Source organism: Manis javanica, chromosome 6, assembly GCF_040802235.1.
Source record: "Manis javanica isolate MJ-LG chromosome 6, MJ_LKY, whole genome shotgun sequence".
NCBI lineage: Eukaryota > Metazoa > Chordata > Mammalia > Pholidota > Manidae > Manis > Manis javanica.
In genome coordinates this window covers 57,848,796-57,873,871 of record NC_133161.1, presented here as the reverse complement: position 1 = coordinate 57,873,871, position 25,076 = coordinate 57,848,796, and the positions used below count along the sequence as shown (strand labels likewise).

At 37.0% G+C, this 25,076-nt stretch overlaps 1 protein-coding gene across 4 annotated transcripts in view; it reads right to left on the bottom strand.

The window, feature by feature from the left end:
• The window catches only part of CRPPA (CDP-L-ribitol pyrophosphorylase A), a 326,915-nt gene that overhangs the window by 25,955 nt on the left and 275,884 nt on the right, over window positions 1-25,076 (bottom strand). The gene's annotated exons all lie outside the window — the stretch shown is intronic.

Here is a 25,076-nt window from a genome sequence, read left to right as displayed (position 1 = left end):
AATTAATATTTGTTAAAGGAGCCATGGACATACAATGGCAAAATGACAGTCTCTTCAACAGATGGTGCTGCCAAAACTGGACAGCTACATGTAGGAGAATGAAACTGGACCTTTGTCTAACCCCATATACAAAGGTAAACTCAAAATGGATCAAAGACCTGAATGTAAGTCATGAAACCATTAAACTCTTGGAAAAAAACATAGGCAAAAACCTCTTAGACATAAACATGAGTGACCTCTTCTTGAACATATCTCCCCGGGCAAGGAAAACAACAGCAAAAATGAACAAGTGGGACTATATTAAGCTGAAAAGCTTCTGTATAGCAAAAGACACCATCAATAGAACAAAAAGGAACCCTACAGTATGGGAGAATATATTTGAAAATGACAGATCCGATAAAGGCTTGACGTCCAGAATATATAAAGAGCTCACACGCCCCAACAAACAAAAAACAAATAACCCAATTAAAAAATGGGCAGAGGAACTGAACAGACAGTTCTCTAAAAAAGAAATACAGATGGCCAACAGACACATGAAAAGATGCTCCACATCGCTAATTATCAGAGAAATGCAAATTAAAACTACAATGAGGTATCACCTCACACCAGTAAGGATGGCTGCCATCCAAAAGACAAACAACAACAAATGTTGGCAAGGCTGTGGAGAAAGGGGAACCCTCCTACACTGCTGGTGGGAATGTAAATTAGTTCAACCATTGTGGAAAGCAGTATGGAGGTTCATCAAAATGCTCAAAACAGACCTACCATTTGACCCAGGAATTCCACTCCTAGGAATTTACCCTAAGAACACAGCAATCAAGTTTGAGAAAGACAGATGCACCCCTATGTTTATCACAGCACTATTTACAATAGCCAAGAATTGGAAGCAACCTAAATGTCCATCGGTAGATGAATGGATAAAGAAGATGTGGTACTTATACACAGTGGAATACTACTCAGCCATAAGAAGAGGAAAAATCCTACCATTTGCAGCAACATGGAGGGAACTGGAGAGTATTATGCTCAGCGAAATAAGCCAAGTGGAAAAAGAGAAATACCAAATGATTTCACTCATTTGAGGAGTATAAGAACAAAGGAAAAACTGATGGAACAAAACAGCAGCGGAATTACAGAACCCAAAAATGGACTAACAGGTACCAAAGGGAAAGGAATGGGAAGGATGGGTGGGCAGGGAGGGATAAGGGGGGGAAGAAGAAAGGGGGTATTAAGATTAGCATGCATGGGGGGAGAGGGAGAAAGGGGAGGGCTGTACAACACAGAGAGGACAAGTAGTGATTCTACAACATTTTGCTATGCTGATGGACAGTGACTGTAATGTGGTTTTTAGGGGGGACCTGGTATAGGGGAGAGCATAGTAAACATAGTATTCTTCATGTAAGTGTAGATTAAAGAATAATAAAAAAAGAAAGAAAAGGGGGATTACTCCTTGGTAGGATAAAACTATTGGTAAATCAAAGATTAACGCATGCTTTAAATATCCTTAATTTTGATCACTTAAAGGGTGTCAGATGATCGGCTATGGAGGTACTCTTTTTTGATAATATTCCTTTCTCTTAATAAAAAAAAAAAAAGCAGTTCCTGTGTGGTGACCTCCAATGAGTTCTGCACAGTGGTATAGAGGGCATGTCAAAGTGTGGGCAAAGGGTCTCTTTGTTTTTATGCAGAAGATCAAGGCCTAGCTTGGCTACCCAGAAAATGAACTAAGATACAATATGAGGAGGAGCTTCCAGCATCAAAACTCTCTGGAGGACTCGTGCCGGGGGATTATCAACAAAAAGCCTCCACAGGGATCCAGGCGATGCTGCGGTTGTGGCTGCGTCCATCCCACCATTTCCTGGATTTGCCATTGGAATGAGGAGGGAGATGTCTAGGCTGGCATGTGCATACAGTGAGACAACGAATTTGACCGGATCTGTACTGTTGGAACTCAACAAGGAGTTGGGAGGGGTGCAAGTTGTAGAGCTCCAAAATCTTATGACTATAGACTATCTACAGTTAAAAGAACATATGGGATGTGAACAGATCCCAGAAATGGGTTGCTTTAATTTGTCTGATTTCTCTCAGACTGTTCAAGTAAAGTAGGACAATATCCATCATATGATAGACAAATTTTCACAAATGCCTAGGGTGCCTAACTGGTTTTCTTGGCTTCACTGGAGATGGCGGGTAATTATAGATTTGCTTTGTTTATGTCACCGTATTCCTATTATGTTAATATGGGTGTGCAATTTAGTTAGTAGTTTAAAATCTATACATGCGTAAGTTACTCTACAAGAAGATATGTCAAAGAAATAATCAATCCCCCCATGTTTCCTTCCATATGCTACCTCTATAGCTTTTCTTCTTCCTTCCTAATTACAACCCTTATATAGAATTCGTGCCTCATATCGAATTTACCGAGTATCATAATTCCTCCAGGTGGTAAAGATACCTCGAGACAAGTGCTGGGCATGGAAGCCACAGGGCATAAATTTGCAAAGAAGTAAAAAGCTAACCTTTTCAACCAATATGGCTTCTCTCTCACTTACCAACTTTACATCTCCCTGTATGGCTCCAGAAGATGACTGGTTAGCCAGAGATGGGTAAGATTCCTCAAGGGAGAACAACCTAAGACAGGCACAGTCGCAGGGGGGCCATCAGGTGAGAAATTGGGGAACAACAGTGGTGAGGCTTAGAACCTCACCCCCCCCGTTTTGAGAGAAAGCTTCTGCATCCATGGATGTTTTATTGCCCTTGTCTAGCTCGGATAGCACATAGTCTACAGGCACACACCTGCTCAGCTACAATTGCTCTCTTACAACACTAAACTATGTTTTCTACCTTTATCTTCATCTACCTACCACTTCAGCATTTTATTAAAAATAAAAATAATAATAATAATAGAGGGAGAAATGTGGGATCCACACATAAATCAAGTATAAAAATCAAACGAATATTCATATTTGACCTGATTGTTTATAGTTCATAATGTGTGATCAAAACCGAAAGTTTCTGTGATGAATGCCCTTGTACTGTTCACCACGTAAGAATTTATTCACTATGTAAGAATTCGTTCACCATGTAAGAACTTGTTCGTTATGCTTCAGAAGATTGGAGACTGATGAGAATTAGGCTTGAGATGGATTAATGATTGTGCATTGAGCATTGACTCCCCTATACAGAATTTTATTGTTGTTAACAACCATTTGATCAATAAATATGAGAGATGCCCTCTCAAAAAAAAAAAAAAAGTAAGTCTTAAAGGGACAAGAGTTTAACAGGTGGACAAACTGTCCTGGCACACTCAGCCCAGCAGGCTGGGAATCCTAAGGAATTTCAGGTGCCCTAACACCCTGGCAGTTAACCCAGCCCTGAAGCCCCTCATGGTGATAAGCAGCCTGCTATTCAATCCCCCCAGCGGGTGCTGCAAGTAAACCAGCTGACCCACCAGAGTGGCCCCACCCACAGCAACCACCCAGAATCTCCTCCCAGTATGCAGCTAACCAGGGCAGACCCAGAGGCAGCCGGCAGTGGGTAGCGGCACGGCACAGACAGAGGAAGACAGGGAAAGGCACGAAGGTGTACCATTCTCACAGGAGAACATACCTGGCATGCCTGCCACACCTTGCAGGACTCTATGCTACCCCGAGGGCTGCCCCACCTATGGCAGCTCAGGCGATTATCCCAGAGACTGCTCCCTGCCTGCACGTAACTGACACAGGCAGTGCAAAAGGGAAAGGCAACCAGTAAGCAGGAAGGGACTTTGTTCTCCCAGCTGACACACATGCCACCTGCCTACGACCACCTCTATAGCCATGAAAAGGCAGAAGAATCTGGTCCAGTCAAGAATCACTCAGACAACCCCAGGGAGAGGGCCTGAGGAGATAGATATAACCAATCTTCCTGAAAAAGATTTCAAAACAAAGGTCATAACCATGCTGATGGACATGCAGAGAAATATGCAAGAGCTAAAGGATGAATTCTGGAGGGAGATTACAGAAATGAAAGAATCTCTGGAAGGACTTAAGAGCAACTGGATGAGGTGTAAGAGACTGTTAATGGAATAGAAATCAGAGAACATGAACACAGAGAAGCTGAGGCAGAGATAAAAGGATCTCCAGTAATGAAAGAATATTAAAAGAACTGTGTGACCAATCCAAACTGAACAATATTTGCATTATAGGGGTACCAGATGAAGAAGAGAGAGAAAAAGGGATAGAAATTGTCTTTGAAGAAATAATTGCTGAAGACTTCCACAAGCTGGGGAAGGAAATAGTCTTTCAGAAAATGGAAGCCAACAGATCTCCCAACACAAGGGACCCAAGGAGGACAACACCAAGACATATAATAATTAAAATGGCAAAGATCAAATACAAGGACAGAGTATTAAAGGCAGGCAGAGAGAGAAAAAAGATCATCTACAAAGGAAAACCCATCAGGCTGTCATCAGACTTCTCAACAGAAACCTTATAGGCCAGGAGAGAATGGCATGATGTATATAATGCAATTAAACAGAAGGGCCTTGAACCAAGAATACTGTATCCAGCACGATTATCATTTAAATATGAAGGAGGGATTAAACAATGCCCAAACAAGCAAAAGTTGAGGGAATTTGCCTCCCACAAACCACCTCTACAGGATATTTTAAAGGGAATGCTCTAGATGGAAGTACTCCTAAGGTTAAATAGATGTCACCAGAGAAAATAAAATCACAGCAAAGAAAGCAGACCAACCAGACACTAACTAAATGCAAAAGATAAAAGCAACTATTCACAAAAGCAGTCAAAGGAAACACAAAAGAGTACAGAATAAAACACCTAACATATAAAGAATGGAGGAGGAAGAATAAGAAGGGAGAGAAATAAAGAATCATCAGACTGTGTTTATAACAACTTAATAAAAGAGTTAAGTTAGATGGTTAGATAGTAAAGAAACTACCCTTGAACGTTTGGTAACCATGAATCCAAAAGTACGTATCTTTTGACACTCACCCTAAATGTAAATGGACTGAATGCACCAAACAAAAGACACAGAGTAACAGAATGGATAAAAAAGCAAGACCCATCTATATGTTGCTTACAAGAGACTCACCTCAAACCCAAAGACATACACAGACTAAAAGTGAAGGGATGGAAAAAGATATTTCATGCAAACAATAGGGAGAAAAAAGCAAGAGTTGCAGTACTTGTATTTGACAAAATAGATTTCAAAACAAAGAAAGTAACAAGAGCAAAGAAGGACATTACATAATGATAAAAGGAACAGTCCAACAAGATATAACCATTATAAATATATATGCACCCAATACATAAGCACTGACATATGTAAAACAAATACTAACGGAATTAAAGGAGGAAATAGAATACAATGCATTCGTTCTAGGAGACTTCAGCACTCCACTCACTCCATAAGACAGATCCACCAGACAGAAAATAAGTAAGGACACAGAAGCACAGAACACCACACTAGAACAGATGGACCTAACAGACATCTACAGAACTCTACACCCAAAAACAGCAGGATACACATTCTTCTCAAGTGCACATGGAACATTTTCTAGAATAGATCACATACTAGGCCACAAAAAGAGCCTCAGTAAATTTAAAAAGACTGAAATTATATCAACCAACTTCTCAGACTACAAAGGTATAAAACTAGAAATAAATTGTACAAAGAAAACAAAAAGGCTCACAAATACAAGGAGGCTTAACAACATGCTACTAAATAATCAATGGATCAATGACTAAATTAAAACAGAGATCAAGCAATATATGGAGACAAATGACAACAACACAAAGCCCCAACTTCTGTGGGACACAGCAAGGGCAGTTCTAAGAGGAAAGTATATAGCAATCCAGGCCTATTTAAATAAGAAAGAACAATCACAAGTGAATAGTCTAAAGTCACAATTATTGAAACTGGAAAAAGAAGAACAAATGAAGCCTAAAGTCAGCAGAAGGAGGGACATAATAAAGATCAGAGAATAAATAAATAATATTGAGAAGAATAAAGCAATACTAAAAATCAATGAAACCAAGAGCTGGTTCTTTGAGAAAATAAACATAATAGATAAACTCCTAGCCGGACTTATTAAGAGAAAAAGAGAATCAACACACATAAACAGAATCAGAAATGAGAAAGGAAAAATCACAATGGACCCCATAGAAATACAAAGAATTAATAGAGAATACTATGAAAATCTATATGCTAACAAGCTGTAAAACCTAAAAGAAATGGACAACTTCCTAGAAAAATACAATCTTCTAAGACAGACCAAGGAAGAAACAGAAAATCTAAAAAGACCAATTACCAGCAACGAAATTGAATTGGTAATCAAAAAACTACCCAAGAACAAAACACCCAGACCAGATGGGTTCACTGCTGAATTTTATCAGACATATAGAGAAGATACAATACCTATTCTCCTTAAAGATTTCCAAAAAACAGAAAAGGAGGAAATACTTCCAAACTCATTCTATGAAGCCAGCATCACTCTAATACCAAAACCAGGCAAAGACCCCACCAAAAAAGAAAATTACAGACAAATATCCCTGATGAACATAAATGCAAAAATATTCAATAAAATTTTAGCAAACCAAATTCAAAAATACATCGACAGGATCATACACTATGATCAAGTGGGATTCATCTCAGGGATGTAAGGATGGTACAACATTCGAAAATCCATCAACGTCTCCACCACATCAACAAAAAGAAGGACAAAAACCACATGATCATCTCTATAGATGCTGAAAAGCATTCGACAAAATTCAACATCCATTCATGATAAAAACTCTCAACAAAATGGGTATAGAGGGCAAGTACTTCAACATAGTAAAGACCATATATGACAAACCCACAGCCAACATCATACTTAAGAACTGCTAGAGCAAATATCAGAATTCAGCAAAGTTGCAGGATACAAAATTAATACACAGAAATCTGTTGCTTTCCTATACACTAATGATGAACTACCAGAAAGAGAAATTAGGAAAACAATTCCATTTACAACTGCATCAAAAAGAATGAAATACCTAGGAATAAACCTAACCAAGGAAGTGAAAGACCTATACCCTGAACACTACAAGACACTCCTAAGAGAAATTAAAGAGGACACTAACAAATGGAAACTCATCCCATGCTCTTGGCTAAGAATAATTAATATTGTCAAAATGGCCATCCTGCCTAAAGCAATCTACAGATTCAATGCAATCTCTATCAAAATACTTACAGCATTCTTCAACAAACTGGAACAAATAGTTCTAAAATTCATATGGAACCACAAAAACCCAGCCAAAGCAATCCCGAGAAGGAAGAATAAAGCAGGGGGGAATCTCACTCCCCAATTTCAAGCTCTACTACAAAGCCACAGTAATTCAGACAATTTGGTACTGGCACAAGAACAGAGCCACAGACCAGTGGAACAGAATAGAGAGTCCAGATATTAACCCAAACATATATGGTCAATTAATATATGATAAAGGAGCCATGGACATACAATGGGGAAATGACAGCCTCTTCAACAGCTGGTATTGGCAAAACTGGAAGCTACATGTAAGAGAATGAAACCGGATCACTGTCTAACCCCATACACAAAAGTAAATTCAAAATGGATCCAAGACCTGATTGTAAGTCATGAAGCCATAAAACTCTTAGAAAAAAACATAGGCAAAATCTCATGGACATAAACAAGAGCAACTTCTTCATGAACATCTCTCCCCAGGCAAGGGAAACAGAAGCAAAAATGAACAAGTGGGACTATATCAAGCTGAAAAGCTTCTGTACAGCAAAGGATAACATCAATAGAACAAAAAGGCATCCTACAGCATGGGAGAATATATTCGTAAATATAGATCCAATAAAGGGTTAACATCCAAAATATACAAAGAGCTCACATACCTCAACAAACAAAAAGCAAATAATACAATTAAGAAATGGGCATAGTATCTGAACAGACACTTCCCCAATGAAGAAATTCAGATGGCTAACAGACACATGAAAAGATGCTCCACATTGCTAATCATCAGAGAAATGCAAATTAAAACCACAATGAAATATCACCTCACACCAGTAAGGATCACCACCATCCAAAAGACAAACAACAAATGTTGACAAGGATGTGGAGAAAGGGGAACCCTCCTACAATGCTAGTGGGAATGTAAATTAGTTCACCCGTTGTGGAAAGCAGTGTGGAGGTTCCCCAAAAAAGTAAAAATAGAAGTACCATTTGACTCAGGAATTCCACTTCTAGGAATTTACCCTAAGAATGCAGCATCCCAGTTTGAAAAAGACATATGCACCCCTATGTTTATCACAGCATTATTTACAATAGCCAAGAAATGGAGGCAACCTAAGTGTCCATCAGTAGATGAATGGATAAAGAAGATGTGGTACATATTCACAATGGATATTATTCAGCCATATGAAGAAAGAAAACAAATCCTACCATCTGCAACAACATGGATGGAGCTAGAGGGTATTATGCTCAGTGAAATAAGCCAGGCAGAGAAAGACAAGTATCAAATGATTTCACTCATCTGTGGAGTAAAAGAACAATGAAAAAAACTGAAGGAACAAAACAGCAGCAGACTCACAGAACCCAAGAATTGACTAACAGTTACCAAAGGGAAAGGGACTGGGGAGGATGGGTGGGAAGGGAGGCATAAGGGGGGAAAAGGGGGCATTACTATTAGCAGACATAATGTGGGGTGGGTATGGGGAGGGCTGTACAACATAGAGAAGACAAGTAGTGATTCTATAGCATCTTACTATGCTGATGGACAGTGACTGTAATGGAGTATGTGGGGGGACTTGATGGGGGAGTCTAGTAAAGAAAATGTTGCTCATGTAATTGTAGATTAATAATACAAAAAAAAACTATTAACAGTTCAGTAAGTGGTTAGGTACAAGATCAATCCATAAAATAAAATAATGTGTGCTTCCCTGTACAATAACAATAGTCAGTTATAAAATTTAATTTTTTTAAAGATCTAATTCACAAAATTTCATAGCTCCCATAACACTGGCAATCACCAATTATGACATATAATTTTAAAATATAATAACATTAGCAAAAAATAAAAGAAAAACTCATAAAATGATCATAATTGTCTTGAAAAGTGTCGGGCAAAACAATTACATATCCAAATTACAACAGACTAACCAAGAACATATATTAGTAACTGCAAATCAGAACAAAAAAATTGACTCTATATTTATAGAAAGTTCAAAGAATAAATCACAAAAAACTACTATAATGTTAAATCTCACAGATTCAGTAGTTTTAAGGCTAACATTTTTATTAGCAGTCTTAATTTGGATTTATTTTGACTGATTAAAAAATAAAATATGTTAACTCTGGTCAAGATTTTAGTGAAAGGAATAATAAACTTATGCAATATTTGAGGCCACCATACTCTTTAAGTACAGCTACGAACACATCAGTTTTTCTATTCTGATGTGGGAAAGAATAGTGAAGTGTTCCTAGAAATTTGTTAAACCTCATGTCAACCCCCCCCGCCAAACAATAACAGTGCCCCAAAATGCCATTTTCCTTTCTTTTCCCAAAGCAATACATAGAATTTTAAGAAAGCAATCTATGGTTAGGGGAATCAAACACATGGTTAAATAGGAAGTCTGCTAATCTGGGTTATAGCTTATCTGTGACTTTCATGTAGAGATAAATTACAGATAAAGAGACTTTTAATGTAAAGAAGAGAAACCAAATGACAACTATCAAAGCCAGTGAATAATTTGTCAAAAAAGCTGAATTTTGGCTAGAACATAAGACAGGGTAGCTCTTGGCCATAAAAAGGTGGGAAAAAGCTAAATGAAAACAAGACTGTATCAGATTTCAAGTTGTAAGGCAGAAGGAAAATTATACCCAGATAACATATCACCTTAGGATTCTATAATGGATGGCATTAAGTAAAGGCCAAGGATGTTGCATTAATAGCAGATTATGATAGTCACAGAAATAACAAAGTTATGACTAGAGATAAAATGAGCAAAAAAAAAGGAGAAGAGTACAGGGATGGTAGTGAGCAATCCACAGACATCAGAAAATAATTATTTTTAGTTCATGATTAAATGTGTAATATACAAATTATTTTCAGTTGTATAGTATAAACAAGAAACACTGGTATATACTGCTTTAATTACTGTAGCTAAGCCATAGGAGTAAGAACAAAAGGAAGAGACTCAAAGTTTTAGCAATCTTTCCAATTTTAATCAGTACAACCAAGCCCAGTAGTTTTTAGGGAAAAATGTCATTGGTCCATTTTGCCACAACACACATTATGCTCCTCCATAAATATGTTTCTCCTTTCTCTCTCCAATCTAACTTCATTAGCCTATTTTCAGGGTTTAAGTTCTTTTCTGTCACGAGGCATTCTTACATGCCGCTTCCTCTCTCTAGAATGCTCTCCCACCTTTATACTTTGCTTAAGATCTCTCCTTAAGTGGAAAAACTGCATTATCGTACTCATTCCTCTTCTCAAAAAAGTCTTCCTTGGTCTGCCTGCCTGGGTCAAATCTATCTATCCATCACAGGCTCTTACTGTAGCTCTCCTTTTTGAGCTCATGTCACTGTTCCAATTTTATATTTGCTGCTGTGATTCTCTCCTGGCCTGAAGTTCCATGCTCCCACATCAGGTACTATATTATCTTGTCTGTTTGTGCTCAGATTGCACCCTGCATGTCTCTCATCATGCCTGTATCAGAGTAGGTACCAGTACATATTTGTACAGGGAAGTACATATTTTGAACAAGTAAATGTGTAGTGAAGTAAAACTTAGGTTTCTGGCACTATTTGTTGATGAGTTTCTGCAGTTCTTTCAGGATGTAACTTTTTTCTTTGCTATTCTTACTTTATACGTCATCTCCCTCACACCCTTTCCCATTCCTCCTTGATAGACAATTCCAATGACTAGGAAGGGCTTTTCTGTTTCAGGGTTCTAATCATTCTGATATATCGTCACCATTCCAGCTTTCAGCTCAACATAAGACCAGAAACAAGAATGGGAATGCACACAGTTAAATAAATAAATAACTATTGAACTTTAAAAAATTTTTCTATATTCTACCTCAGATCATCTAAGATTCCATCCATAGCATGCCTGGCAGACCCCTCAGAAAATGAGTTGTCCTAATCAAACTCTTCGTAGGAGTTAAGTGCAATAATAATACAAGAAGGGAGTCACTGTGAGGTTGAGGAGATATATTTTGGTTATTGGAAATAGATGACGGTCTGTTGTGAAACAACACTCATTATTTATGTTTCTTTAATGGCACATATTGGATATTTTCTAGGCAGGATGATGTGAGAGAGAGAGAAAAGGGTCCCTTTAAATGAAGACTTAGGAAAATCTGCCGTTACGTTAGAGAGACCATCTCTAGCTACGAGGATAGCTGAGAAATGATGTTGCTGTTCTAAATAAAATTTGTGTCTGAAGTGAAATTGGGTTTTTGAAGATTGGCACCAAGCAGAAGCCGTTCTGCATATTATAGGTAATCCTTAAAACAAAATTAAGTCAGTAAATGAAAAATCCCATGATGGGAATCCTTCTTCCTGTCCTATAGTGCCCATTCCTAAATCAGGGAATGCATTTCCAAAGGGCAGGTGTGAACTTCCTGACGCTGACACTAGCCCTTATTCTGCCAAGCTGTAGTAATTGGGAAGCTTCCTGAACCTTTTTTCTTCCTCTTGTATACTACCAGGGAGTACACTTATTTATGGGACATAAGTAATGAATCACTGTATCCTATTTCAAAAATTAGGTCCAAAGTGAATAACATCTGGAAGATATTCTTAGGAGTTTGGGATTTAAAGATGAGGAGGTTCCCTATTTTCAGAATGGAATATACATCTTCTGGGGATTTTTAGCTCATTTTAGTGAATTTTCAGTGAAAAGGCATACATATTTACCTACTCAAGTCTCCATACTCTACAGATCTTCCCAGGCTAAGAGCTTGCCTTCTGTTTATGCTGTTTACAGTACTATTTTTGATAACTTGGTCAAGTTACTCCATTCTCACAGATACTAAATATCTGTTGTGTATAAACATAGTGCTATCTATATAGGGAACTATGAGGTTCATAGGAATATGCTTAGATGTAGTTCCTGCCATAAAGAGATTTATAATCTCTAGAAATTTTTATGGTGAAACATATACCAAAGAGTTAAAGAGTAATACAAGGGTTAAAAATCTTAATATTCTCCAATAATGCCTCAAGAGAAGCTTAGGAAACAAGTAGAAAGTCAAGGAGATTGAAGCTTCTTCTCATTCGTCAACTCAAGTAGATAATACTGTGGCATCATCTGTTTATATAAAAGGGAATGTACCCCATCTTAAATTGTTTTTGCAAAATGGATTTCACTGACAGACATAATTTTCTTAAAAACAAAGAAAATGAAAGAAATGAAAGAAATGGTTTATAAATAACATATAGATAATGACATAAACTCACTGGAACAATTCTCTCTTACAATGGTAAACTACACTTCCCAGGACTTGAGCTGGTAATTCATAAGTGCATGAGTAGAATGGGGAATGCTTGGAAGACCCTGCAGCCTAACACACATGCCATACTCTGATGACTGTGAAGACAGCACACTGACTAGGCCACAGAAGACCCCACAGCAATGGTGTTGGACTATATTTGTACAAGATTTAAACCAGGGTAGTGAACTTAGATCATATACTCAAGAAAATATCCCTGAAGGTGCTGCATTAGGTGATTTATGCAATAAAAGTATATTACAAACAAATCATTTGGGGGAGAAATGATCGAAAGAAGGATCAGAGCAGGGGTTCTCAACCCTAGTATTATTGTCACTGGCTGAATAATTGTTACAGGGGGCTGTCCTGAGTTCTATGCGATGTTTATCGTCACTCATTACCTCTACTCACTACATGCTTATAGCACCACATCCTCAGCTGTGACAACTTGATATTTTCCAGATATTGCCAAATATCCCCTGGGGGCAAAATGTTCTCTGGTTGAGAACCACTGGATAAAATACAAGGAGAATAATTGATTTTAGATATAAATGAGGGAGACCTTGACTAAAGTCATGAGGGCAATATTTGTACAGGTCTTACATAAATAATGAAGAAAGCATATATACAGAATCCCCTTAGTTATTCAAGTTTCTAGTCCTTGTAAAGGGAAAACACTACTCAAAAAAGCGAAATCAGAGGAGGAAGTATACATATTAATGAGGTGAGTAGAGGTATGGGAAAGGAGATGCTGAGAGGATTATTTTTTCATATGAAAACCAAGTCTACAGTGAACAATAATCAGTAAGTTCAAGAACACTTTCAGAAGTTTTAACAGATAGGTAAAAATGAAAATAGGAGTAAATGGTACAAAAATGGTCTGAGAATATGGGCAATCCTCAAATTTATGATTAAATTTCAGCCAGATCACATACAAATTTATACCTTCTCAAAAAATGAGAAATGCCCTAAATAGTTGAAAAAAATTAAATGTATTCATAAACAAAAGGTATTTTGAGAAGGTCCATATTTAAGTGAATACTATATCAAACTTTTCTGAAAAGTAAAGAATAATTATGTAGCATAATTACTTATTACATCTGTTTAGAGTCTGGATTTTTACATTCCCTAAAAGTGGAAGACACAATTAGAATGTAAATAAATAATAATAAGTGTCCTTGGCTAAGATCTCAAAGCCATTTTTATTCCAATATGCCTAAACAAAGATGATTTTCTACCTTTAGATTATTATTTTTTTATCATTACTGTTAGGTGGTTTTGCAAACACTCATAGCAAAATAGAAAATCTGTAGAAGGATGTTTTAAACAGGCATCATTTCAAATGCACAGCCAGAAGGTTTAAATAAATCTGAACAAGTACAGTGTCAAGCAAAAGGTTATATGTACCTCTATGAAGACCTCTGTTTGCTTAGTTAGTCCTTGAGTATTTTGTGGTTAAGTAGGACCTTACTATGTAAACTATAGATGGTGCTTTTTGCCTTGTAATTATGTTAAGTATTATTTGTGCAAGTTCGTCACTTACTTGGAATTTTGCTTCCTCAGCTGGCAGCAATTACAGACTCAAAGACCTCCAGAAATCTTCAGCCCCTTTCTAGATTCACAAGCTAGTAATGAACACTTAAGCAAGTGTGCAGGAATACTACACTCCAACAATAAACAAGGCCAGAGGGAAGGTTATTCTTTTTCATTAAGAAAAAAAATCCTACTCATAAATGATTCAAAACACAAGAGAAATAATTTCACCAACACATGCAACTTTATCTGAAATCAGAGTCACCCTGTGCAGGATTTGAACTTTGAAAGTAACAGCTCACATAAACTACTGACAACTACTTGCCCAGTCAGTACATTCATCTAACAAAGCAATTTCCATATGAGCAACCACAAACATTTCTGGCTTCAGTTGTTAATCTCCCATGAAAAACTATTCCATGCTATATTTAACTGGTATATGGTAATGATTATCTGTTTATCTCTGAGGAATGAAAAGTCTTACAGTGCCCTTTAAAATGTCTTTATACCAATCTCCATTCCATGTTCTTGGCAGATGAAAGTATTCATATCTTCCTTCCAGGGACAAACTCGAGAAGCACATTGCTTTCTTTTTAATTGACTCCATTTTGTCTTTCAAATTCTCACACTACTGAACCTACTTCTTTTCAACTGAAAAGTAGTTTTCAGATTCTCACATTACTGAACCTACTTCTTTTAAATTGAAAAGTAGCTTTCCAATTTTACCTTAGAAAAAAATCCAATTGTGTGATACCTTAAAGCCAATTAATGTGAGAGAGTAGATTAAATGGCAAATAAAATTCATAGTTTACTTTGATCATATATGTATAAGATTAAGTACTAAATATTTTACTATAAATGAGAAATTATTTAACAAGCTAAGGAATCCTTTCAGGATATTTAAATAGAGATCTGAACTAAGATTTCTTAGATGCCTTTTACCAAGTGTTTTAATTAACTGATTTAATATACTTAATAATCATATGATGAGTTTTTCTTTTATCTTTACAGATGAGGAAAATAAACTTTAGGAGAATTAATTATCTCATCCAAGTTTACAGAACTAGAAATTAGGGGTTTAGAGAATTAAATCCAGTTCCATCTCAATTTCAAAAATAACTTTTTTTCTATGATTCTATATCCTTTCTGAAGTTCAAGAAGGACCAAATTACCAACTAGACTGGCTTCAAATACACAGAACCTGAAACAGAGTTATAAATTAATAAAAACAATAGCTAAGCAACATGTCTTTATTCTCTAGTGATCTGTGCTTCAAACGTTTTGATGTGGTAAACTATGGAAAAGTGAAATGGATGGAAAGGGACTTTTGGTCTTTGACCTATTTCTGTGTTTTAAAAATTGTTTTATTAAAAACATGGGCTCAAAACAATAGATTAAAGATGGCAGTGTGAGAGGTGAGACAGAGGATAACTCCTAAAACTACATATAATACAAAAATATAATTAATACAACTAATCCTAAAAGAGCAACAGGTGAAAGGGCTGTGCCAAAGTGTATACACCTGGAGAAAAGAATAAACCTCAAGGAACAGGATAACATGGCAAAGCTGTGGCCCAGTGGGACCCAAGGCCTTCCTCCACTCCAGCTCACCTGTGGAAGAGAAATGGAGCAGGGAGGGAGTGGAGGCCTGGGACTGCTGAAGACCTAGCCCTGGATATCTGCCCTGGGAGCACAAACCTACATTACATGGTGCTCTCATGACTAGGGGGGTTGGAAAGCTAAGAGAGGCAAAATACCTGGAGAGATTAAGATTCCAGCTGCTTGTGGAAAAAAGAGATCCACATATGGCTGCTCTAGGACAAAAGAAAGACAGGCAGTCTGAGAGACTTCCTAACAGTGAGAGGCCTGTTATAGGGGCAAGGATTGCACAGAGCTTACTGCTCAGGAGAAAGGACAGGTAGGCAAAACTGTCCAGGTGCATTTAGCCAGCAGATTGGGAAATTTCACAATCTTCAGGCACTCCAGCCTGAGGGATGGATATTCAGCTCCAAGGACCCCTCTGGAATACACAGTCTGCTGAACCTTCCTCCCAGCCAGCCCGCACCTGGCTCACAAACCAGTAAACCCTACCCTGGCATTAGGCTGGCCAGAGGGAAGGCATACCTACAGCAGCTACAAATGCAAAACATAGAGGCTTATACCTCGGTGCTGGGCCCAAGGGTTCTGACAGTGGAGACACATATAGCAGCAGGGAAGCAGGAAACAGCAATTTCCTCCCCCCAGGCACCGACATCACTATCCTGCGATGCCTGACACTGCTCCAGGGGCTGAGCAGCTCCAGAGAGTAGAGCTTCTGGCCACTAGAGGGTGCCACATACAAATAAAAAATGTCAAAGGAACCTGGTACAAAGCAAAATCCTACATACACCAGAGAGTCAAATGAAATCAAACTCATGAATCTTCCTGAGATTTCAAAATAAAAATCATAAACATGATCATGAAGGTACAGAAAAATATTCAATAACTCAGGAATGAATTCTAGTTGGAGATCCAATCATTACAGAACACAGTGTCAGAAATGAAATACACAATGGAAGGTTTTAAAAGCAGATAAGATACAGTAGAGGAGATGATAAATAAAATAGAAATTAGAGAAGAGGAATACAAAGAAGCTGAGGCACAGAGAGAAAAAGGATCTCTAAGAGTGAAAGAATATTGAGAGAAATGTGTGACCAATCCAAACAGAACAATATTCACATTATAGGAGTACCAGAAGAAGAAGAGAAAAAGGGATAGAAAGAAAGTGTCTTTGAGGAGGTAATTGCTCAAAACTTCCCCAATCTGGGGAAGAAGATGGTCTCTCAGGCCACAGAGGTGCACAGATCTCCCAACACAAGGGACCCAAGGAAGACAACACCAAGACATACAATGATTAAGATGGCAAAGATCATGGATAAGGACAGACTATTAAAAGCAGCCAGAGAGAGAAATAAGATCACATACAAAGGAAAGCCCATTAGGCTATCACCAGATATATTACAGGCCAGAATGGGAGTGGCATGATATATTTAATGCAATGAAAAAGAAGGGCCTTGAACCAAGAATACTCTACCAAGCAAGGATATCACTTAAATTTGAAGGAGGGATTAAACAATTTCTAGATAAGCAAAAGCTGAGAGAATTTAACTCCCACAAAGCATCTCTACAGTGTATTTTGGGGGGATTCCTCCTGTACATGGAAGTGTTTCTAAGGTTTAATAGCTGTCACCAGGTTAACAAAACCACAGTAAAGAAAGTAGAACTAAGCAAATGCAAAATTAAACTTAACCATCCCCAAAGTCAATCAAGGGATAGAAAAAGAGTACAGAATATGATATCTAATATGTAAAGAATGGAGGAGGAAGAAAAAGGAGGAAAAAAAAAGAACCTTTAGATTGTGTTTGTAAGAGCATACTAAGTGAGTTAAGTTAGATTCTTAGGTAGTAAGCAAGTTAACCTTGAACCTTTGGTAACCACAAATCTAAAGCCTGCAATGGCAATAAGTACATACCTATCAATAATCACCCTAAATGTAAACGGTCTGAATGCACTAATCAAGACATAGAGTAACTGAATGGATATAAAAACAAGATCCATCTATATACTTCCTACAGAAGACTCAATTTAAATGTAAAGACATATACAGACTAGAAGCAAAGAGATGGAAACAGATATTTCACACAACAAATAGGGTGAAAAAAGCAGGAGTTGTAGTACTTGTATCAGACAAAATAGACTTCAAAACAAGAGACAAAGAAGGATATTACATAATGATAAAGGGACCAATCCAACAAGAAGATATAACCATTATAAATATCTATGCTCCCAACACAGGAGAACCTAAACATGTGAAACAAATACTAACAGAATGAAAAGGAGAAATAGAATACAATGCATTCATTCTAGGAGACATGAACACTCCACTCACTTCAAAGGACAGATCAACCAGACAGAAAATAAGTAACAAGACAGAGTCACTGAACAACACATTAGAACAGATGGACCTAACAGACATGTACAGAACTCTACACCCAAAAGCAGAAGAATACACATTCTTCTCAAGTGCACATGAAACATTTTCAAGAATAGATCATATACTAGGTAACAAAAGGAGCCTCAGTAAATTCAAAAGGTTGAAATTGTACCAACCAGTATCTCAGACCACTAGAAATAAAATAAACAAAGAACATGAAAAATCCCACAAACATATGGAGGCTTCACAACATACTCCTAAATAACCAATGGATCAATGAACAAATAAAAACAGAGATCAAGCAATATATGGAGAGAAATGACAACAATAATTCAACATCGCAAAATCTGTGGGATGCAGTAAAGGCTGTGCTAAGAGGGAAGTATATTGCAATATGGGCCTATCTCAGGAAAGAACAATCCCATATAAGCAGTCTAAAGTCACAATTAATGAAACTAGAAAAAGAAGAACAAATGAGGCCCAAAGTCAGTAGAATGAGGGACATCAGAGAGATAAGAGCAGAAATAAATAAAATCAAGAAAAATAAAACAACAGAAAGAATGAATAAAAGCAAGAATTGGTTCTTTGAGAAAATAAACAAAAACAGATAAACCCCTAGACAGACTTATCAAGAAAAAAAGAGAGTCTACACACATAAACAGAATCAGAAATAAGAAAGGAAAAAATCACTATGGTCACCACAGAAATACAGAGAATTATTAGAGAGTACTATGAAAAATTATAAGCTATCGAACTGGGTAACTTAGAAGAAATGGACAACTTTCTAGAAAAATACAACCTTCCAAGGCTGACCCAGAAAGAAGCAGAAAATCTGAACAGACCAATTACCAACAAAGAAATTGAACTGGTAGTCAAAAACCTAAGAACAAAATTCCTGAACCAGATGACTTCACAAGTAAATTTTATCAAACATTTAGAGAAGAACTAATAAGCACCCTCATTAAAGTTTTCCAAAAAGTAGAAGAGGTAATACTTCCAAATGCATTCTATGTGACCAGTATCACTCTAATACCAAATCTAGACAAAGACACCACAAAAAAAGAAAATTACAGACCAATATCTCTTATGAACATAGATACAAAAATACCCAACAAAATATTAGCAAACCAAATTCAAAAATACATCAAAAAGATCATTCACCATGATCAAGTAGGATTTATTACAGGGAAGCAAGGATGGTACAACATTCGAAAACCCATCAACATCATCCATTACATCAACCAAAAGGACAAAAACCACATGATCATTTCCATAGATACTGAAAAAGCATTTGACAAAATTCATCATCCATTCATGATAAAAACTCTCAACAAAATGGGTATAGAGGGCAAGTACCGCAACATAATAAAGGCCATATATGATAAACCCACAGCTAACATCATACTGAACAGTGAGAAGCTGAAAGCTTTTCCTCTGTGATGGGGAACAAGACAGGGATGCCCACTATCCCCACTGTTATTCAACATAGTACTGGAGGTCCTAGCCATGGCAATCAGACAAAACAAAGAAATACAAGGAATCCAGATTGGTAAAGAAGAAGTTAAGCTGTCACTATTTGCAGATGACATGATATTATACATAAAAAACCCTAAAGACTCCACTTCAAAACTAGTAGAACTGATATTGGAATTCAGCAAAGTTGCAGTATACAAAATTATCACACAGAAATCTGTGGTTTTCCTGTACACTAACAATGAACTAATAGAAAGAGAAATCAGGAAGACAATTCCATTCACAATTGCATCAAAAAGAATAAAATACCTAGGAATACACCTAACCAAGGAAGTGAAAGACCTGTACCCTGAAAACTATAAGACACTCTTAAGAGAAATTAAAGAGGTCACTAACAAATGGAAACTCATCCCATGCTCCTGGCTAGGAAGAATTAATATAGTCAAAACGGATATCCTACCCAAAGCAATATACAGATTCGATGCAATCCCTATCAAACTACCAATAGCATTTTTCAATGAACTGGAACAAATAGTTCAAAAATTCATATGGAAACACCAAAGACCCCAAATAGCTAAAGCAATCCTGAGAAGGAAGAATAGAGTAGGGGGGATCTCACTCCCCAACTTCAAGCTCTCCTACAAAGCCACAGTAATCAAGACAATTTGGTACTGGCACAAGAACAGAGCCACAGACCAAGGGAACAGAATAGAGACTCCAAACACTAACTGAAACTTTATCAACTAATATTCGATAAAGGGGCCATAGACATAGAATGGGGAAATGACAGTTTCTTCAATAGATGGTGCTGGTAAAACTGGACAGCTACATGTAAGAGAAACTGGATCACTGTCTAACCCCATACACAAAAGTAAATTCGAAATGGATCAAAGACTTGAATGTAAGTCATGAAACCAGAAAACTCTTAGAAAAAAACATAGGCAAAAATCTCTTAGACATAAATATGAGTGACCTCTTCTTGAACATATCTCCCCAGGCAAGGGAAACAAATGCAAAAATGAACAAATGGGACTATATCAAGCTGAAAAGCTTCTGTACAGCAAAGGACACCATCAATAGAACAAAAAGGTATCCTACAGGATGGGAGAATATATTCGTAAATGACAGATCCGATAAAGGGTTGACATCCAAAATATATAAAGAGCTCACACACCTCAACAAATAAAAAGCAAATAACCCAATTAAAAAATGGGCAGAGGAGCTGAATAGACAGTTCTCTAAAGAAGAAATTCAGATGGCCAACAGACACATGAAAAGATGCTCCACATAACCTGTCATCAGAGAAATGTAAATTAAAACCACAATGAAATATCATCTCACACCAGTAAGGATGGCTACCATCCAAAAGACAAACAGCAACAAATGTTGTCGAGGTTGTGGAGAAAGGGGAACCCTCCTACACTGCTGGTGGGAATGTAAATTAGTTCAACCATTGTGGAAAGCAGTATGGAGGTTCCTCAAAATGCTCAAAATAGAAATACCATTTGACCCAGGTATTCCACTTCTAGGAATTTCTCCCAAGAATGCAGCACTCCAGTTTGAAAAAGACAGATGCACCCCTATGTTTATCGCTGCACTATTTACAATAGCCAAGATATGGAAGCAACCTAAATGTCCATCAGTAGAGGAATGGATAAAGAAGATGTGGTACATATACACAATGGAATATTACTCAGCCGTAAGAAAAAAACAAATCCTACCATTCGCAACAACATGGATGGAGCTAGAGAGTATTATGCTCAGTGAAATAAGCCACGCGGAGAAAGACAAGTACCAAATGATTTCACTCATATGTGGAGTATAAGAACAAAAGAAAACTGAAGGAACAAAACAGCAGCAGCAGCACAGAACCCAAGAATGGACTAATAGTTACCAAAGGGAAAGGGACTGGGGAGGACAGGTGGGAAGGGAGGGATAAGGGAGGGAAAAAAAGAAAGGGGTCATTATGATTAGCATGTATAGTGTGGGGCGGGGCACGGGGAGGGCTGTGCAACATAGAGAAGACAAGTAGTGATTTTACAGCATCTCACTATGTTGATGGACAGTGACTGTGAACGGGGATGTGGGGGGGACTTGAAGGGGGGAGCTTAGTAAACATAATGTCCTTCATGTAATTGTAGGTTAATGATACCAAAATAAAATTAATAAAAAAAAATTAAGAGGCATAATTTTATCCATTTTCCCTAAACCTCTCCAAGAAAAATCCAACTATTTGGATACTTTTAATTAATAAAGCTTCTAGGTCTTATTTATGATCACATATGATAAAAGAGAAATACAAAGTGATTAAATAATTGGCTTGAGTTATACAAATGAATGAGCAATAGTACTAGAAGCATAATGTATTTAAATTCATCTTATGAACTAAACCCATACACTTGATTTTTGATATCTGAGAATAAGGGCCTTATTTCTAAAGTATGTTCAGCCATCAGCAGTTCCAGGAACTAGATCAATGCCATAAACATATTCTTGCCATCAAACACCAATATAAGACAAGAAATGCTATGGCAGCAATCTATGTATGGGAGAACCACACACAAGGAGAAGTCACCAATTAACTTCCTATTTTCATTTTGTCAGATGGAACTCACATGTAAATGCCAAATCAGAAATAGCCTTTTCCTTAGAAAATACTTAGAATGACATTTTGAAAATGCCATAATTGCTTTCTTTTACCACTCTCTCTTCCTCTTGACCAGTTCCATTCAGACGGCTATAAAAATCATCAGTGCCCAAACATTATAAAAATGTAGAGCGTATGCTGGGAAATCTGGTAGATACATTCCAACAGAGGTAATACCAGGTGTACTTGCAGAGCCTCCCTCCCATAGACTGAGAAATCAAATTCAGGCTATTTTTGTGACATGAAATGTTCAGGTTAAACAAGACCATCTAGCTACTTTCCCCTCACTCTTCCTCTACTTAAGCCCCAAAACCCCATATTAAAATTTCCTTAATTGAAAGGAAATGCAGAGTTCCCGATTATATTGTCTAAATATGAACATTTTACAGTTTCCCCTTTATTCAGTAGCTCTTAAAATTATATCCTTGATTGTACACAAAATTAAACCTGTGCTTCTGTTCAGCAGGCTTTGTTATTTATACCAGTTTTGCCTGTTTTAATTTGTAGGGTCTTAGACGAAAGGACATATGACTAATAAATACTTCTCTATTTAAATGGTTCTTTTTAATAACAGTGAGGTAGACAGATACATAAATTAGAGACACTGGGTTACAGCCTACACTATCTTTTTGTAATTTATTTATTTTTATTTTTTATTTTGATATCATTAATGTACAATTACTTGAACATTATTGTTACTAGACTCCCCCTATTATCAAGCCCCCCCCAAATACCCCATTACAGTCACTTTCCATCAGCGCAGTAAGATGCTATAGAATCATTACTTGTCTTCTCTGTATATACTGCCTTTCCCATGTCACCCCCTGCTATATTATGTGTGCTAATTGTAATGACCCTTTTTCCCCTTTATCCCTCCCTTCCTACCCATCCTCCCCAGTCCCTTTCCCTTTGGTAACTGTTAGTCCATTCTTGGGTTCTGTGAGTCTGCTGCTGTTTTGTTCCTTCAGTTTTTGCTTTGTTCTTATACTCCGCAGATAAGTGAAATCATTTGATACTTGTCTTTTTCTGCCTGGCTTATTTCACTGAGCATAATACCCTCTAGCTCCATCCATTTGTTGCAAATGGTAGGATTTGTTTTCTTCTGTTAGTTACCAATTGGCAAATGGTAGAATTTGTTTTCTTGGCTGAATAATATTCCATTGTGTATATGTACCACCTCTTCTTTATCCATTCATCTACTGATGGACACTTAGGTTGCTTCCATTTCTAGGCTACTGTAAATAGTGCTGTGATAAACATAGGGGTGTATATGTCTTTCTCAAACTGGGCTGCCGCATTCTTAGGATCAATTCCTAGGAGTGGAATTCCTGGGTCAAATGGTATTTCTATTTTGAGCTTTTTGAGGAACCTCCATACTGCTTTCTACAATGGTTGAACTAGTTTACTTCCCACCAACAGCCTACACTATATTTAACAGACCATAAAGAAAGGAGATTTCACAACTTCTGTTAGTTACCAATTGGCTAAAAATATGTTGGCTTCCAGTGTCTCCTTACTACCTACTGCACAAATTTAACTCTTTGGACTAACTCACAGGACTCTCACAGCGTGGCCTGCTGGGTCCCCATTGTTCACTGAGATGAATCTGGGCCCACTACTTGTTTTGTTCTGGTGTCCTGCTCCTTTCCATCTTTTCACTTTCCAGTGTCCTTCTATTTGCTTTCTTTTTCCAACATAACAGCATAATCCTGAGATTGTTTATAACCTCTTCAAGAATCAGAAAGCTTTTTCCATCTTTTCCAACCTCCTTCATCACCAACTTCTCCAAGTTTGTATAGAATTTGTTAGGCTGTAACACAGACAGGCTCACTGATTAGCATAACTAAGTTATGCTGATTTCAAACTATACTATAAAGCTATAATCATCAAAACAGTATGGTGCTGGCACAAAAACAAATAGATCAATGGAATAAAATAGCCCAGAAATAAACTAACTCATATTGTCAAATAATCTATGACAAAGGTGACACAAATATACAATGGGGAAAAGACAGCCTTTTCGATAAATGGTGTTGGGAAAAGTGGATATGCAAAAGAATGAAACTGGACCACTTTCTTACACCATACACAAAAGTAAATTTGAAATAGATTTAACACCTAAATGTAAGGCTGATACCATAAAACTCCTAAAAGAAAACAAAGGCAGTAAACTCCTGAACCATTGGTATTAGTAACTTTTTTCTGGTATGTCTTCCCTAGCAAGGAAAACAAAAGCAAAAGTAAACAATTAGAACTACATCAAACTAAAAGCTTCTGTAGAGTGAAGGAAACCATCAAAAAAATGAAAAGGCTACCTACTGAATGGGAAAGTATATTTGCAAATGATATACACAATAAGGGGTTAATATCCAAAATATATAAATAACTCATAAAACAACAAAAAAATACACATATAATCTAATTAAAAATGGACAGAGAACCTGAGTAGACATTTCTCTAAAGAAGACATACAGATGGCCAAAGACACATGAGAAGTTGCTAACATCATTAATCATCAGAGAAATGCAAATCCAAACCACAATGAGGTGTCAGCTCACAAGTCAGAATGTCCAACACCAAAAAGAAAAGAAATAACAAGTGCAGGCAAGGATTTAGAGAAAAGGGAACCCTTGGACACTGTTGGTGAGAATGTTAAATGTTGAAGTTATTACGGAAAACAGTATGGATGGTCCTCAAAAATTTTTTAATGGAACTATCATATGATTCAGTTATTTCACTCCTGGGTATTCACCTAAAAAAAAAAACAAAATCACTAATTCAAAAAGGTATATGCAGCCCTATGTTTACTGCAGCATTATTTAAAATAGCCAAGGTATAGAAGCAACTTAAATATCTATCAATAGATGAATGGAAAAAGATGTGGTATATAGATATATACACATGCTATTGTCAAAAATCTTTATCCTTGGAACTAAGATCATTTTTCTG